Consider the following 17804-nt stretch of genomic DNA (forward strand, 5'->3'; position numbering starts at 1 on the left):
TAATTTATTTAGCAATATGGACACAACGTGTGATAGCCAGTTCATGCCCAAAGGCAAGGACAGTGAATCATAGAATCATAGGATAATTAGGGCTGGAAAGGATCTTAAGATCATCAGGTTCCAACCTCCCTGCCATGGGCAGGGACACCTCGCACTAAACCATATCACCCAAAGCCTCATCCAACCTGGTCTTGAGCCCTGCCAGGGATGGAGCATTCACAACCTCCCTGAGCAACCCATTCCAGTGCTTCACCACCCTTACAAGATAGGATTTCCTCCTTATATCCAATCTAAACTTCCCCTGTTTAAGTTTTAACCCATTACCCCTTGTCCTATCACTACAGTCCCTAATGAAGAGTCCCTCCCCAGCATCCCTATAGGCCCCCTTCAGATACTGGAAGGCTGCTCTGAGGTCTCCACACAGCCTTCTCTTCTCCAGCCTGAACAGCCCCAACTTTCTCAGCCGATCTTCATACAGGAGGTGCTCCAGTCCCCTGATCATTCTCATGGCCTCCTCTGGACTTGTTCCAACAGTTCCATGTCCTTTTTATGTTGAGGACACCAGAACAAACACATGGTGGGGTCCAGGGAGAAAAAGGAACAAGTTGAGTGAAGTGAGTGGCTGGAGTTAGTCTCGTAGTGTCACAGCCTTGATTCATTCTGCCTTTCCTTCTGGATGTGTTTAATGAACAGCACAGATAAAGAGAAAAGGAATAGAAATGGGGTCTGGAGAGAATGTCCAAATGGCCCTTTTTTTCCTATTTTCTTCCAAAATGCGGAAAGAGGAGAAGCTGATGTGCTCTGTTCTCCTGGATGGCTGCCCTTGGACAGGGTGGTTTCGGCAGGACTTCTTGGTCTAGGGAAGCGCCAAACAGCTAAGCTGAGCTTTATAGGACAGCTGGGCAAGAACAGAGATGGAGCTTTCAACTGCAGATTCTATTTCCCGGGTAAATATTTAACCATCAACACAGCCTTTTGTAGGGAATTAAGGTCTCTGCCTTTCTTCTTCTAAGACTGTTCTTTATATTAACTGAGGTGGTGAGAGGAAGACAACACAAGAAGGTTCAAGCCATCTTTGATCTTCTAAATACACAATTACGACACTTCGTTACTGACTATAGTATCAGAGCCAGTGTGGGATCTCTTTGTCTTATAATTTTACTGTTCATTCCAGTCACCCAGTATTGAGGGCTGTCTGCTTTATTTTACAATCTACATTGGGATAAAACATCCTAGAAGTGCCCATTTTTCTTCACCAGCTGTAACAGGAGCTCCAGCGACCGGTTCAGAAAGATGAAGACATCTACATGAATCTCATATTAATCTTTCCTCTCAAACATTGATTAATCCTCTAAGCCTATAGTCCAAAAAATATTGGACTAAATGCTAACCAATCCCAACCTCTTTCACAGCCTCCAGCCTGCCTGGCACTTCATTAACCTGCTCAGCCCATGGGGACTGAATAAATTCCAGTACTTCCAGACTTCCTCTGAACCAACAAATGTGGGCTGAGCCCCTTAACGTGCGTGTTAAAAGGTAAATATTTCATCTGATTTCAGCTTTAAAGAAAACATACCTTATCATCAGATGTGACACGTTCTGTGAAGCTATTGCTTCAGTAATGTGAAGCTATCAATCTTTTTAAATGGAGCGTGCTTTCTAAAGAGAGGTGATAACTTTCATTAGGTGAAAAGCTTTAGCTGAAGGAAATAGGCTGGCTTCTAATAAGTAGGTTTGCCCTTTATTTCCATGCATGGATATAGCCCCCACATCTCTCTGCAGACACAGCTGCTTTTATATCTACATTAGCTAACATCACTCTTGCTTTTAGGTTTCTTTTCAAAGTAAGTGGGTCCTGATTGCTTGTAAGTTAGCAAACTTTACTCTAGTTTTTCTCTCTGAGGTAAAATCTCCGGGAGAATTTGAATTATCTATGCTCATATGGGCAGAAAACTGTTTTGGTTTGGTTTTGGTTGTTTTTTTCACTTGATTGACTACACAGCTTTTCAAATCAATATAATTCCTGTTGATATAAGGTGTTAAGCAACCGTAAAGCATTAGTCTGTAGCAACGCAGTCATACTGACACAATTCATCATATGCCTAATTTATACTGAAACATATAACCTATCTTATCTGCTACCCTGGAATTAAAAAAGTCACTTTAATTCTAGTTCCAATATCCACATTACAATTTATGACCTTAAACTCTCAGTGGTATAATTGCACTTTTACCACCTTTTTTCTTAATTTCTCTGCATCAACAGAATTTTAATCTGACCTATAGAAGATATAACATGAAGACAGATCGTATAAAATAACAGCATCAATCCTGATTTACAGGGCTAATTTTCTTGCCATTGTCAATGCGACATGTTATTTAATTTTAACTTAATAAAATCTGTAATGTATTCATGGTATAGCTTTTTTCTATTTGATAATAATAAAATCAAAGTCTAGTTTAAGCAGTGTAATGATCTTTGATATAAAATAGTGTGCATGTGCAAGAGTGTGAGTGTATTGAAAAATCAGATATGATTTCAAATATTTCAGGTAGAACAACATCTTGACAAGATCTGATGGATCTACAGTTCCTCTTTAAAGGAGGTTATTCAGCTTAAGCACCATCTTTTTCAATATGCTTTAAAGGTTCATCCTAATGGAAATAATAATACTGAATAGCTGGATAGCAATTCACATATTCAAAGCACTGTGCAAACATTAACTAATACAGTTACACAACATCTAAATAACTATAATACTGGCTGTCAAGGCAATGAAGAAGCAGACAAATGCAGTGCACTGCACGCAGTTCTGAAATGGATTCTGCAGCGAGGAGGGAGGGAGCGAGATCCTGCCCAACAGAGTGAGGTTCGGCGTGCCAGTATGCTTCAGGTTTGCATTGTTCTGCTCCAGCCACCTGCAATGCCATGTTTAAAGTGTTAATTAGCAGGTAGCAGATGCTGTTCCTTTGCCAGCTCTGCCTTGGAAGTGTTCTTTGTGCTGTACATCAAAATATAATGATGCCACTTTCAGGTTTCTGGTGACTGGTTTCCTACTGAACATCTGGGTGTAGCTCTGGGTACTGACATTTTCACAAGTTTTTTTATTTAATCTTCCTTATTTTGTTCTTTTCCCATTGCTGGGGTTTTTTAAAAGACGCTGCTGACAAGAATGCAGAAAAAAACATATATATTTGGTGTCTTGGTTGATGACATTCTGTCATTGCCTTCCTTATCCTATGTTTCTATGTTTTAGCTGGTCCATGGCAGTAACAGCAGAATATGCTGATGAATTTATTGGAGTGTTTGAAAGCTACAGTTGGAGCCATTTAATTCTTTGCAGCCTCCTTTCAATTTCCTGGTTTAAAAATCAGTGCTGCTGAGGTCTGTTAAGCAGCAGTAGGCTCTGCAATGAAACCCTCTGTTCCTCAATGTCATCAGCTATAAGCACATTGCTGCCGGTTACAAACACACTTTTTAATTCACTATACCTTGAATAGATAGGAAAATAATCCATTTTCCTGCATCTATGGCTGCATATGACTCCTTGTGGCCTTGTCTGATATTAAACTGCAACAATAAACCAATCTGGAAGTGATAAAAGCATTGAACATTATTTCAGTTTTATTCTAATCTGAGAAGAATGATCCAGACATTTGACCTTCAGGTGGAACGGAGAGCTTTTCTTTCCAGTATTCATACTTTACAATACAACTTCCCCCATTTATGTGTCATCTCTTATTCTAATTGTTCAAAAACGATGTATGAATGTGATTGTGCACACAGTTTATGAATGGATCACTCTACATACAGTTGAAATAAACCAGCAGTTGCTGGGAGATGTGCAAACGTTTAGTTGTGAAGCTCATTGCATAGAGCAATTTGGAGCATGTCAAATTGATACTTCTTTGCCTGTGGAAAGTAATAGGTCTTCAACAATCATATGTATGATATATATGGTTTTATTATTCATTTAAAAACTGGTACCAGAGAACAGACCACCATTCTCAGTGCATTGTGATGTTGGTTCATCGTATTAGTAAACATCTATTTGTAAAAAATTGCTAGCAACTTGCTCATTTCTATTACTTGTCTCTGCCTATGTTTTTGCTTCCTATTGCAGAACCAAGGAGTTTATGCTTTTGAATGCAGTGTTAAAGTATCTATATGTATACAGTAATAGGAGAGCAATAGGAAACAGAGAATCAGGCTGAAATTTTGTTCCTGGATATTGAGTTCCTACATCTTGAGAGCAGTTCTGACATCTTCCAGGGAACTGTGGTGCTTTGTGAAACCCTTCTGTGAAGCTGACCTTCAAATTCTCTTTATCCCTTGAGGACTTCATTGAGTTTGCAAAACCTCCGCTTATGTCTTGAGGCATTGCAATGCTGTCCCCATCATTTGCATCTCCAAAGTCACATTTGTGCGCTCACAGAACAAGCCTCTTTCATGAAGCAATAATGAAGTATTTAATGAAAAGCCAGCAGATGTCGCAGTTTCACCAAAAAGAGCCCGTTTCTCCCCAGTCCTTTGCAGCAGCTTCTTATGCGCAGCATTTCACACAGCAGTAATTCTCTGTTAGGTAAGCTGTTGTTGAGCAACATGCTCCAACCATCAGATCTTTCAGCTACTCTCACAGTTAGAATACATTAATATGAAAATATCCCCCTTTTATACACTGAAACACAGGGGAAGATGTTGCTGTGATGCTAAACACCTAGGGACTTTGCGGCACTGTCTCAGGCTGATTCTTATATGGAGGCATTTTCTGACTTTTAATGCTGCTGTCCCTCCAATTTACTTACTTTTAATATCTAAGCTCTCTTCTTGTTGCTGCTCTGATGTCTGTCCAAGATCGTTACGTGAAATCAAGTTAATGAGATGCTGCACTAATAGATTTAGGTAAATAGTTTGGTAATGAAAGCATAACTGATGGAATGAGCTTACAAGTTTAATCAAATAAAACTGGTGTTTCCTAACTGTAGCTACCTAAAATTGGATAATTTGTCTGAAGAAACTGTTTTGCCTTCCTCTGCAGTTAAGGGAGAAAAGTAAACACATCCAAAGGCCATTTCTAAGGCTGGTGTTGCAAAATTGTCCTCTGGAGATATCTGTATCCCTCTGTTAAGTGTAGAAAGAACCTAAATTGCTGTTTCAACCTTGATGATTAGCTTGAAGATAGTGGAGTTCAGTGATTTTAATAGGCACAATGAATCCAGTGCATTCTGCCTACTTTCTTCTGTTGCAGCCTGTGTTTAAAAACAACAGAACAGTTGTATTCTTGATCTTCCTCAGCAGTAGTTCAATAGACAATATTCATCTTATTGCAGTTATGCATATGCTTGTGCCCTTTGTTGGAATAGTAACTAATCTGCTGCAAATCATCACTGGCATTTTCCTTGTGCTGTCTTTAGGTAGGGGAAGGTGATTGGGATTTCTGCTTTTCAGAATCAGAATGGAAGTGAAGCAGCTACTTGTGCAATCAACTGCATCATAACTGGTGCAGCAAGGATTAGTCTTGGAGTCTGAAGCACAAGTGTGCAGCCTGAGGCAGAAGCAATCTCCTCCTCTGTGGGGGTTGGAGCAAAAAGAAAGGTGAAGAAAGGGAAGAGAGCTACCTTCCTCTAAATAGTCTGCTGGGGGGGTCTGGCACAGAAAGATGGTGGCACCATAGGGTCACGGTGTGGACCTGCTGAGCTCTCCTATTGAAGAGCTCATTCACAGTAAATCCTAGAGGCATGCCTCCCTAGATTTGCACTAAGGAAAACAAAAACCCCCAGTGGAGATAAAAGAATAAGTGTTGATTTTTAGCTTTTGCGATTAGTTTTACCAGGAGGAAAGAGTGAGTTGCTCCTAGCATTAGCTACCTAAGGTTTAGGCATGCAGGCTCAGCTGACTGTCTCAGCTCTTCCTATACTCAATGGAGAAAGAGCAAGGGCTAAACAGGAGTCTCTGTTTGGGTGGAATAAGTTGTCATGTCCCTCCCTTACCTATAAAGACAACATTTGTAAGTAGCTTGACAGCTAATGTTATACAAGATGAATTCCAGGGAAAAAAGAAGGGATGGGAAGTCAATGAAAAAATAACAATATTTAAATAAATCTAAGTGTTGAAATAAGCATATGCACACAGTACAGTTTTATACTCAGGATCAGAAAGAGGTTGTCAATTTGAGCTTGTAGGGGACTAATGCAGATAAATGGTCAAAATAATAATGAAGATTGCTCTGTAATAGGCTGGAATAATGAAGATCCATGCTCTACAATAGACTAGAATTACAGAGGAGGCTGCCAGCCTGTGGGATGCCAGGATATAAGAAGTCTAGAGCAAAATTAAGCTGGGATGTCTTGTTCCTAGGAGAGCACCATATGACAGGCTGGGATTCCTTCCCATTCACACTTCAGGCAACTATAAAGGGGGGACGGGGGGCAGATTATGCTCACTCAAAAAACTCCTGGCACCTCTTCCAACCAATATTGGAAATACAGATACCCGCTTTGGAAAAAAGAAAAACAACAACAACAAAAAATCAGAACAGAAATTAGGAGAATTTGTTGTGAAATTGGTCGGGGAAAAAGCTTGACCTAAGTCAGGAAGAGGCTCTTTACACTACATGGACCCATCAAGAAATGTATGGTATTAAACATAGCTCCTCCTGACATTCAAAATTGCCTTCTACTGATCTGTTTCTCACTGAGAAATGACAGCACTGCTGGTGTAGCTGAGTCAAGTGGCTGCTGTTAGCATGTTTCTTCTTGACAGAATCAGCCCATTTCAAGTTCACAACGTTTTCTGCAGGACTGATGCTGTCTTATGATTGTTTTTATTAGATTTCTGAGCTTGATTATTTTGAATCTGCTAACAGCCCTTCTTGCTTCAGCAGTGGAGGAAGCAGCATCTTAGATTGTCTCTAAGCTTTAACCTCTGAGTGAATGCCACTGGCTCAGTTCTGCAGATAAAGGAATCAGAGCTGGATAAAGCTGAGCAGTTCAACCAGTCAGCCTTGGACCTTGTGGACTGTGTATGGGCATAGCACCGAGGTGACTTTTTCAGCTATAGTTATGGTGCTTGTCTGCTGCATTGTATTGATAGTGCCAGTCAATAAAGTACATTTGTTCATTTGGAAGCTGGTGGTAAAAGCAGGATATCTTTGCAGCCTGGTTGGGTCAGGGAAGAGGATGGAATGGGGCAGAGTGGAATTTGCTCTCCGTTCTCTATCTCAGCAGCTGTATATGAGGGGGAGTACAGGGCTGTGGGGTACAAGCAGTGGTGTGTGACAGGAAGTGGGAATTGTCATTACAAGGGAAAAAGAAGCAAGTGAAGAGAGAAGACATGGAGCAGTGACACTACCCTGACCCACAGCAGCCTTGCACCTCCATAGCTGTCACCTCACATCCCATACAGCAGGAATGTGGGGAAGCAGAGGGAGCTGCCCCAGCCAGCTGCAGCTTCAGTCATCTGAAGCTGGACCTGGAGATGAGGGTAAATATCCTGGGGTTGATGCCTGCTGTTAAGGTCACGTACAGCAGTTTGGGAGCAAAGCAGGTCCTCAGTTTTGCTAAACCAAAGAATTTCAGCTGTGTGAACCTCACCCAAGAGAATGGGTCTGGAGTCAGTAACAGGGAGATGCAGAAGAGCATCAAAGCTACGGAAAAGAAGCTATGACCTGGTAAAAGTCCTGTTTCCAGCCTTGCTGTGCTCTAGGAGCGCAGTCTCTGGGGGGCCTGAGCATGTCCTTTCCTCACAGCTGAGGGTGATGCTCCTCATCCCTCCCTCCTCAGAGACTTTTTGGGTCACTGCTGCATCCCTTCCACTTCTGCAGCCTTCCCTGAAGAGCCCAACTTCCTCTTCTCTCTTCTTCCACTGAAACAGTTGTGATTAGTAAAGATGGTTAGCAGGAAGTACTGGCACAAAACACGAAAAACCCTTACTGAGAAAGGATCCATCCCTGCTGCTAACACAAGGTGTAGAAAGCTTGACCACATTACAATAAAATGGTCTTTTAAGTGTCACTGATGGAACCAAATGTGTACAGGTGATAATTTCCTAGACTTCTGGAAAATGAGGTTTACATTCTATGGTTTGATATGGTTATGCATGCTATAGTCATTTGATATGATTAACAGGTCTGGTTTGCACATCACCTCCTACATCCTCATGAAATAACATGGCTAAAAATTCCATTTGGAGAGTGAGGTCTATTTTGTATGGATTGTTATTTAAAATGCCACGGTCTGCAAAGAAACCCTCCTCTCTTCAGCATTTCTATCCTGGTTGCCCAATGTTTTCTCTATAGTTTCATCCCTTAATCTCACTTTTATGCCAGGATTTTCAAAACAAGTTGCTTGGACTTGAAGGCTTAGTCACATCAACCAACTCCTAAAGTACTACCCACCCAGTTGGAGGTGTAGACAGCAGTTCTTGCAGTCCCTGACAGGTGCCACAAATGTAAAGAGATGCAACTTATTGTCAGAGATGCGAGAAGCTAAATAAAGAAATGGGCTGATTTATGAAGGCCACTCATCAGAGAAAGCTTGGCAGCAGATGGAAACAGTCCTCAACAGGTATCTGAACAGTGTGCAAAGCATTTCAGTGTTGTTTTTAAACCCTACTTCTTGAAAAGGAAATGTAATCATACTTCAGAGCCACAGAGAGAAGGACATTCCAAGAATTAACCTGGAGTCTCATTAAGAAGTCTGTTGAAGGGATGAAACCACTTTTTCTGGTGTGACATTTGGTGGTTTTGTTCTATTTTAAAAATAGCACCAATACTCTTTATTATCATCTTGCCATCATCTTACAGCAGTCTTAACCTGGATCCCTTGAGACAGATCTCTAAAAGGAAGGAGCAACAGAGACAACGTGTGATGAACTGACCACAACCCCCATTCCTTGCCCTCTTGTGCTGCTGGAGAGGGGAGCAAGAGCCAAGTTGAGTCCGTTTTGCCTGTGATGGTAATTGGTGAGTGATCTCTCCCTGTCCTTATCAACCCATGAGCCTTTTGTTTTGTTTCCTTCCAGCTGAGGAGGGCAGTGATAGAACAGCTTTGGCGGGCACTGGTGTCCAGCCATGGCCAACCCTCCACAGGTATTTTCAAGAGCACTTCATTCTCAAAATTGTTTATTCACTAATGAGAACTGTTTTCCTACTTTTTATTAAACCTTTCTTCCCACTCCCAGGTCTAGGCTGACAGAAACTGTTTGAGATCAAGGAGTTATCATAATATTTTGGTTTTAGCATTACTTTTCTCCAGGTTTTTGTTATGTTGGTATTATTTTTATTATTGTTTTTATTTACTTTTATTATTTATTATTATTAATTATTATCATTATTTATTATAATTACTGAGTATTTGTGCTCATCTCCATAAATGCTGGTAGAGACCTGGATGAAAGTTCTTCAAGTGAATCTTTTTGGTCAAAAAAACTTTGATTTCATAAAATCAGCTGTTTATGAGAAAGCAGCTTCTGTGAGAAAGCTTTTACTGAGAAAGCACTTTGACCCTAGGTAGGTTTGACTTTCAGATCATAGGAAGAGAAAATACTCCACTTATTAACTAGACAAGCAAAGAGCCAGACTGTGCGAGACCTGCATTCAAGTTCATTCTCTGAATCAAGAAAAGGCATTCACTTTTTCCCTATACATGAAATCAGCTTATTGCCCAGAGACCTCCTGGCTGTTCTATTACACAGAGATTTGTAATACCCACTAAATACAAATTTCTGTTATGGTGCTCCAATGTTATAAACAAGAGAAGGATTGCAGGGAAAATAAATACCTTGTATTAAAGCAGATGGCAAGTTTTAAGTCACATAAAACTTTCTTCAGTTCCTTGCACTCCTAAAATACACTTGTTTTTTTTTCCAGCTGCAGTATTTGGTTTAATAAAAGATATTATTTCTTTTGACAAAAGTTCCCTTCTAGAAAAGTTTGTCTCTTTCTGGCTTGCTACAGCAAAAAAACCCCACCAACCCCACCAAAACAACAAACCCCAAACAAAAGCAATATCTCAAACACCGCTTTTCAAGCAGCCTGTCTTGCCTTTTGAAATCTGTGGAGGTCTTTATTGAGCTTTTCCTGTTCTCAGCAGGAGACATGTTCAGAAATACTCCAGTTCTCGCTGTGCCTTTGGACTGACGGCGTTTCAGGTGGATTTGAAAAGAGACAGTAGGAGTTCAGACTTCTGAATATATACAATAAAACCATCACGCACAGGAGAACAGGTACACAGAGCACTCCAAGCAGGAATTTCATTCTCAGTAGCATGTTCCCTTTGAAGGCAATGGATTCTACATGGCCAAAGTAATCTTAAGTTTCTATTTCCAACCTGTTGGAGACTGCTGAAATTACCAGAGCTTTAGGCAGAACCAGTTCCCAAAGGAATAATTCTTCCATATTCCTTTTTTCTTTTTCTTTTTTTCGGGGGTGGGGGAGAGGGGGAACATTCACAGAAAAGTTTCTAAAGGAATTATAAGTGATGTTACATACCTTCAGGAACGACTGTGTAGAGAGAAAATTGGGGTCTGAGCGCTCAGTGTATTACATTCTTACTCTATGTTGCTTTCTAAGGCCACCTGAATGCTATTAATTTATAAGCAGAGCTCTGCTAGAGCAAACGGAGCATGAAGATAATTAGCAGTAATTGAAGCCTACATAAAGCTGGCTACCAAGGAACATCAGTTTATGTGCTCCTAGTCATGCCACCCTGGTAAATGCATTCTTCACATAGGCTTCTGTACCTGGTTGCGATGCATGTATCCCAGAATACTGTCAGCAATAAACCAGACAGAAGCTGGCTGTGTGCAATCCTCTATTGAGCTCTAGTGGGAGCTGAGAAGGATGCATTTTGATTTTTGCTTCTGGGACTTTGCTTTTTCAGACAAATGGTAGGAAGTGAGATTGGGGGATTATTTCTCTAATAAGACTCTAATGGGGGTTCATTTCCTTGCATTCAGTAAAGTATTATTTTCATAAATGCTGGTATAAGAAGATCTCAGATGGTTTTCAGTTTAGCAACAGTTTGCTGCTTCTTACTTTAAATGCAGTTTGAGAGACTGTCTTTTTGGTGGAGTAGGTAGCAGCACTCATATATGCAAGTATCTTTGCAGCTCCATGGTTTCTATAATGGATATCGTGTTTTAGATTTTCATCATTCCAACAGATTTGTCTACCAGCAGGGTCCATGCTCTTGACTTTTGCTGGTCAAACAAAGCAGTGGTTTAAAAGCAGTGGTATGAAGGAGGCTGAAGAGGGAACCTACCTCACCTTTATTTGTGGGCATGTGAACATGTTTGTTGGGATACGATATCCTGCTTTGATTGCATTCTGGTTTTTATGTTGGTACTGTCTCCAAGGAGAACTGCCATTGTCTCTATCTCTTCCGTCTGCAAGCTTTCAAACTCAGCCCAGAAGAACAGTTTGCTTTAGTTTGCACTGCTCTGCCCTCTCAGCAGAATCGAAAGCAAAGCATTCATTACCCTTCAGAAAGAGGGGAAAATAAACTATTAAATGGTTTTACATCTTGGAAAACAAATAAGATGTGGGTCTGGGATAAAAAACCACCAACACGGAACAGTAGTGTAGCTTTTCTGTTAGAGACTAAACAGAATGTATGCATGAAGGAGATGAATTACAATTTCACAGGCAATTGTAATCCTGGTGTTTCCACACATGCAAGCATTTGTTTTCGAAATCAAGGTTTCATGCCCTTTTTGTGAATATGATTATAAACCTTCCAGTATTGGCAGACAGATTAAGCATTAGGATGAAGGAGCAGAATTATGGACATTGTAGCTGATAAAATGTGACAAATCCAAAGTTTGCTGATAAATAGCAATGCTCATAAGGGAACTGCTCTCCATAGCAGATTAGTATATAGATGATACCACCTGGCAAGTCCAGATAGGTCTAAGCAATTGTCTATGTCCTTCAAGAACTTTATGGTCCTGAAAGCATTTAGATCAGCGTCCTGATTAAACAACTGATTAGGTCTACTAAAACCTGCAAGTTTAGAATTGATCACAGGTTTTATTAGTAATACCAACAGGAAGAAGGGATTCTTACAGAGCTTACAGTAGGCTCTGCAAGGTGATTTATGTCACAACATGCAGAGCACTATGGTGCTATATTTTCATATGTGCCTTCTAACCTAGTGAAAGCTACATGAGAGGGTTTGGCACCTCAAAAGGGGGTCCACCAAAGTTGGCATGGTGAAGAAAGAGATGTCTGGGCCTATTAAGCACTGGAGGGAAGTATATATTAAATCCATTGCTCTCCTAAGGATTTAAAGGTTTACTGTGGAGACTGGATCAGGCACTACTCTTTTCCTGCCCCAGTAGATTGGAACTGGTGTCACCAGCAACCTGGACTATAGCCTTGTGCACCAAAGGGGCAATTTTCCTATCCTGTCTACTAAACCAGTTTAACTTTAATAAAGTAGTTTCATATTTAATGAGGTGGAGAAGCATAAGCAAGGCTATAGCCTTCTGGAGAGGTGTCACCTGGAAAACAAACAGTTTTTATTTACTGATGCAGCAAATTTGTAATTTATAACACACAGAGAGTTTCCCTCTTTAATGTGTATTTATGGCACCATCAAAGTGAAACAGTCTATTAGAGTTCTGGAAAATTCTGCAGGTATGTTTTATACCAGTGGTAAGAACATTTGCATAGGAGGTGAAAAGTTTCAAATCCCTGAAGACAGACAGAGGTATTAAACACAGTCCTTCTTTAACCAGGCAGGTTTCCTTACTGATGAGCTACTAAATGAGAAAAATGACCAGTTCTTTCTGAAATTTCATTTTATTTATATATATTTTTTGTGGGATCTGACTTCAAAGCAAAGGGATGCTTTGGGGCTACAATGCAGCAGGCTGGGCTGGTTTCTGAAGACAAGGTAGGTGTCTGTGCCCAGACTGATGATAAACAGAAAAGCTTTTCCACTGTTGTTTAAACCTTTAAGTACTCTAAATCACTGCACCTCTCTTGATCTTATATGCAAGTTTCCTGCATGCTTGTGTCTTCACCTAAACACAAGGATTGTTTCTGGTTCTGGAGCTGTTAGACACTTAAGCCCCGCTGGAAGGTGAAGAGCCACATCACTGCCTAACAGCTGGATCAACTCAGTTTGTGTGGAAAGTCCCAAGCATCAATCAGCAAGAACAAGACCCTCCAGAACTGAAGTCAGTTTAAAAACCATACAGCTGCAACATGAGGAAAGGATAATCTCTTCTCCCCAAATGTTTTACAAATGGTCTATTATCTTGAACAGTTGCCTATGAGGTGAAAGGCTTGGAGATTTTATAGCACACCTCAGCTGCAGTCTACAAGGGCAACCTAGTGCATAACTCATATTTAGGGAGATGATGTAGTGCTTTGTGCTAGCCTGCATCCTCTCATAAGGTAGAGCTTTTCATGTTTTCAGTGTATGCTTTTTATTACAAAAGATGCATAGCAGCTTTGGGATATGAGTAACTTGCACAACAACAACATCTCAATAAACAGGACACCAAACCTTGTAATAAGTTGCCTAAAAAGAATTTATACAGGGAAAAAATGTAACTCATGACAGCATTTTTAAAACAGCACGTTCTGCATTTTAATTGGCATCTAATTTGACAAAGGAGTTATTTGTTGTGAATTTTTTTCTCCTTTAAAAGTGTGAATTGGAAGAATAAAATTTCATTCTGATTTCTGCTTCAGATTCATAGAAATTAAGATTGGGAATTCAGTGTGACAGTTTTATATTTCTCATTAGATTTTGATAAAAGCAAGTAACATCTGAAAACAGGCTTTCTTTAGTTGTCACTTTTTGCATTCGCTCTTGTGAAAGAAAATCCAATTTGTGTAATTGTGCGTGTCTGTACAAAGCACATAAAGCCAGTGATAGGACTCCGCATGGTCCAGCTCGAAGGAGACTGCAACAATAGGTATAAATCCACACTGCAGCTTCTTAGAAAGTGATTCCTGCACTGAATTGTGGGTTAGGGCTCACTTTTAGTAACTAAAATAAGAACAAGTGGTTAAGGAAAAGGTTAAGATAGGGGAGTTTTGGTTAGGTATTTGTGCTTATAATGGTAATAAATACATAGGAAATCTTTGTGCTGTTGCTGAAGTCTCTGAGTACCTAAAAAAGATACCCTTTGACTACGGCAAATCACAAGAGGAAAGAAACAATCTCAAAGTCTACTCATGTGAAAAGGTCTTGAGAAGGCAAATCCATAGAGAAATGTGGAGGTTTACAGGAAAGCTGCCCACCATGTATCCTGCTGTTGAGCTGTAAACTTATCCGTTCCTGCTGTTGTTAGAAACAAATATGTGATTAACTTCATTAAAGTCAGGCATCAGTCCCATTCTTACTTAACTACATACTTATGGAAACAGAGCAAAGTTGGAAAGAGATCATAAAATTAAATGAACTGTCCTTTTACTTCAACATGCACCAGGTCTATATTTAGGGATCCCAGAGGGAAATCTTGTAGGTATCTCATCACTCTACCCTTATAATATTGAATGTAGTGCTTCACTTGTCACACAGCCCTAGAGAAAACCCATCATTCAGAGTCTGCTCTTTACCCACTAGCCATATTCCTTTACTTACAAATAAATAAATGCATTTCAAAATAAATGATTGAAAGAAAAGAGTATTTGGCCTCTGTTTCAAACAGAGCTGTTTGAAAAAACACATGATGGAAAGTATATGACTAGGAAAAATATTTACTAGAAGTATATTACTTATGTTACTAATAAGTATGTAATAAAAACATATTTGAATGCTTGTAACAGCTCCTATGCAGATAGCTTTGGAGGTTCTGTTTACTTGCATTTGGGAAATCTTTATGAATGATGCATGGTTTTTACTGAGGCACTTTGTTTTTGTTCTTATACTTCACACTTGTCCAAAAGAGCTGTTCTTCGAAAGAATCAAAACCTAGAGTCTTACACTTTCAGGGATTTGTCTCCTTGCATTGTCAGTTTCGATGTGGTAGGGAGGAACCAACTGAGGAGCCAATGGTGGTGGGTTGGGTTTTTCGTCTTTATTTTATTTTGATTTTTAGCAATATGAGCTGTTTTATTTCCTCTCAATGGGCCTGGATGGATGATTGAGTCTTTGTGCCCTTGCCCCAGCAACTTTTGTTCTAAAGGTAGAGTGAACACAACAGCAGCAAGCCATATCAAATGAAATGTCTGAGAAAAACGGGTAAGTCGTTGTGTTTTGATTGAATGCAAGTGACTTTCTAAGAGGCTCTGGGCCAGGTCATCATCTGGTATAAATCCATTTAGCATTAACTTCATTGGACTCGCACCAGTTACTGACAGATGGAGATCCAAGCTATTTATACCTTTGCAGAGAGTGCACTGTGTCTGGACAACAGATATTTCAGTGCTGTGCTGGTAAGGGGCCTTGGACAGTAGGGTCAGGCCCCAGCTGGACCTCTGTATAGTGGATAGTATTTGTTTTGAAGTGAGTGCTCAGAACCCCTGGCCTCAGCAGCAGTCAGATGGTGTAGCCCCTTCTCCTCCGCAGAGGTTAGACCCAGATGGATATCACATTGCTAGAGTCAGTCTAACATGATTTCTGTCTTCCTTTCAGTAGTGTCGCTTGGATGGAAATCCAACCATTATGGTAATGAATAAAGCATTTTGTTACCTTAGAGTTCTCTTCTGTTTACAGGTCTGTTCCATGCAGATATTCATCTGAATAGCACATCTGCTATCAAATGCTGTTTTGTCCACTTTAGATCCTAAGAGAGAAAAAGAACATATATTATTGCTATTAGGCTGATAACCAGCACTTTAACAGTTTTTTTTCTGCAGTGTTTCAGTGAAAATTTATAAACCTGGTGTCATATTAGTTTAATTTTAAAGAAACATATAAAAAGAGTATTATCCTGGGTTATAAAACATATTGTGTAAGCAGCAATTACTATGGAGACATAATTGAATTAAAGGTAAAGCATATTAGTGAAGTGGTTGCAGCCCAGATAGTTCACAAAAGGCTTATGGGCTCTCTGGTTAATATTGTCCTCCATCATCACCTAAAGGAATTGTGCTGGCTTTTAAAACAGGGAACTATAGATTAACAGGCAAATGACTAATTAACTTAATACCAGAGTCATAAATATTTTGTTGCTGCTCATTTTCTGAAGGTCTGTGTGTAAGCAGACTTTTAGGCAGAATGTTCCTGAGAGACACCAAAGGGAAGGTGGTAATTTTGCATTTCCACTGTTATGGGCTGCTGTGGTGTCAAAGCCAGCTCCAGACCTAGGCTATGATGACCTGGCTTGCTATAGCCCTGAACTGCAGTGCAGTTCTTTGGGAGATCCTGCAGTGCAGGCGGCTCACAACAGACTTATATCACATTTCTGTAGGGAAACTTTCCCTAAGCTGCTTTATGACAATTAGACTAATTTTAAAGATGGGAGGAAATATGCTGATCATTTGTAGGGAGGTTTGACATTACCTTTCAGTCCTGCATTTTACAGTGAATTAAATGAGTTTTCTCAGCGCACCATTGGAGCCTTGGCCAATTGACCCCATGGATTGCTGCAGGAAGCACTACATTAGGCATGTTAGTGTTTCGTTTGAGTATAGAGGAAAAAACCTAAACGTTGTTTATCTATTTGCAATGGGATTTCAGGGCAAAGAGATTTGTGTCTATGTGAAAAGTAACTGATACACTCTTATTCAAAGTTTCTAGGAGGATACTTGTGACAAACTGAAATTCTACAGCTTTCTAGACCTCAGTCTAAGAGAGTATCTTCGTATTTTCTACTTCAAGGAATGAAGTTTTACTTGAGTGAAAAAGCAGTTGTCTTACTGCTCTATGCCTGGAAGAGGCAGGAGTAACAGCAGATAACAGAACCAGCTAGATGGGACGGGCAGAGGTGTGACTCAGCTGCCAATGGCAAAACTGTGGCTCAGCCAGTAACACTGATGAAATGCACTACAGACCGCTTATGGGCCACTGATGGGATGTTCTAATGTGTTCTGAAGTTCCGGGTTAATTTTTAATGTATTAAGACCTACTGGAACCCCTCTGAATGAAAGTAGGCATCTCAAGACTATGTAAGAAAGAGGAATAGATTATAGTTTGTATACCTATCCAAGACACATAGCCCAGCAGGCATCCAGGAAGCTTCTTCTGTGGCCAATCTGAGACCAAATTCTGTGGCTGAAAAAAAATGAGCTAAAAGAGCCAACCCAAAATTCCAAGCAAAGCAAAGTAAACTTTCTACTTGCACAATACCTCAGGCTTCAAACCTTCACATCCAAAGTTAGCAGCCCAGTGAGTCATGGGAAGTCATTTGTGCTCATTCTGAGGAGAGGCAGTGTCGAAACTTGGATGATTGTCTGAATCAGTGTGTACTGATGACCTGTCTACCATCTTCAATTGATTTGAAGTTCTACTTTCTCAGGCTGGTCCTTTCTTTTTACTTAAAACTGCCCAAGACATCTCAGTGGGTATGAGCTACTCTACTTTCAATCCTTTCTGTGTGCTACTTTCAAATAACTTCAAGAGACCAGGGAAAGGCTAAAAAACTCCCCAGATACTGAGTCATGTTTTCTCATGGCATTTAGCAGACCACAGCTTACAGACTAGAATGCACACTAACAACTCTTTTGCCTTTTTAAAGTTGCTGAGAGCTCTTGGCATGAGAAATCTTTTCTCTTTGCTTTTGTAAGTTGATTTAAAGGATAAAGTTGATTCTAGGAGGTGATCTTCAAAGCCGTATTTATATTAGAGATGTAGAAACATTGTCTGACTTGTGTTAATATCTTATGCTCTTCTGGCTTGTCTGA

This window comes from Neopsephotus bourkii, unplaced genomic scaffold (genome assembly GCF_033783945.1).
Source record: "Neopsephotus bourkii isolate Nb327-2 ecotype Australia unplaced genomic scaffold, CSIRO-AGI_Nbou_v1 NB_1825, whole genome shotgun sequence".
NCBI lineage: Eukaryota > Metazoa > Chordata > Aves > Psittaciformes > Psittacidae > Neopsephotus > Neopsephotus bourkii.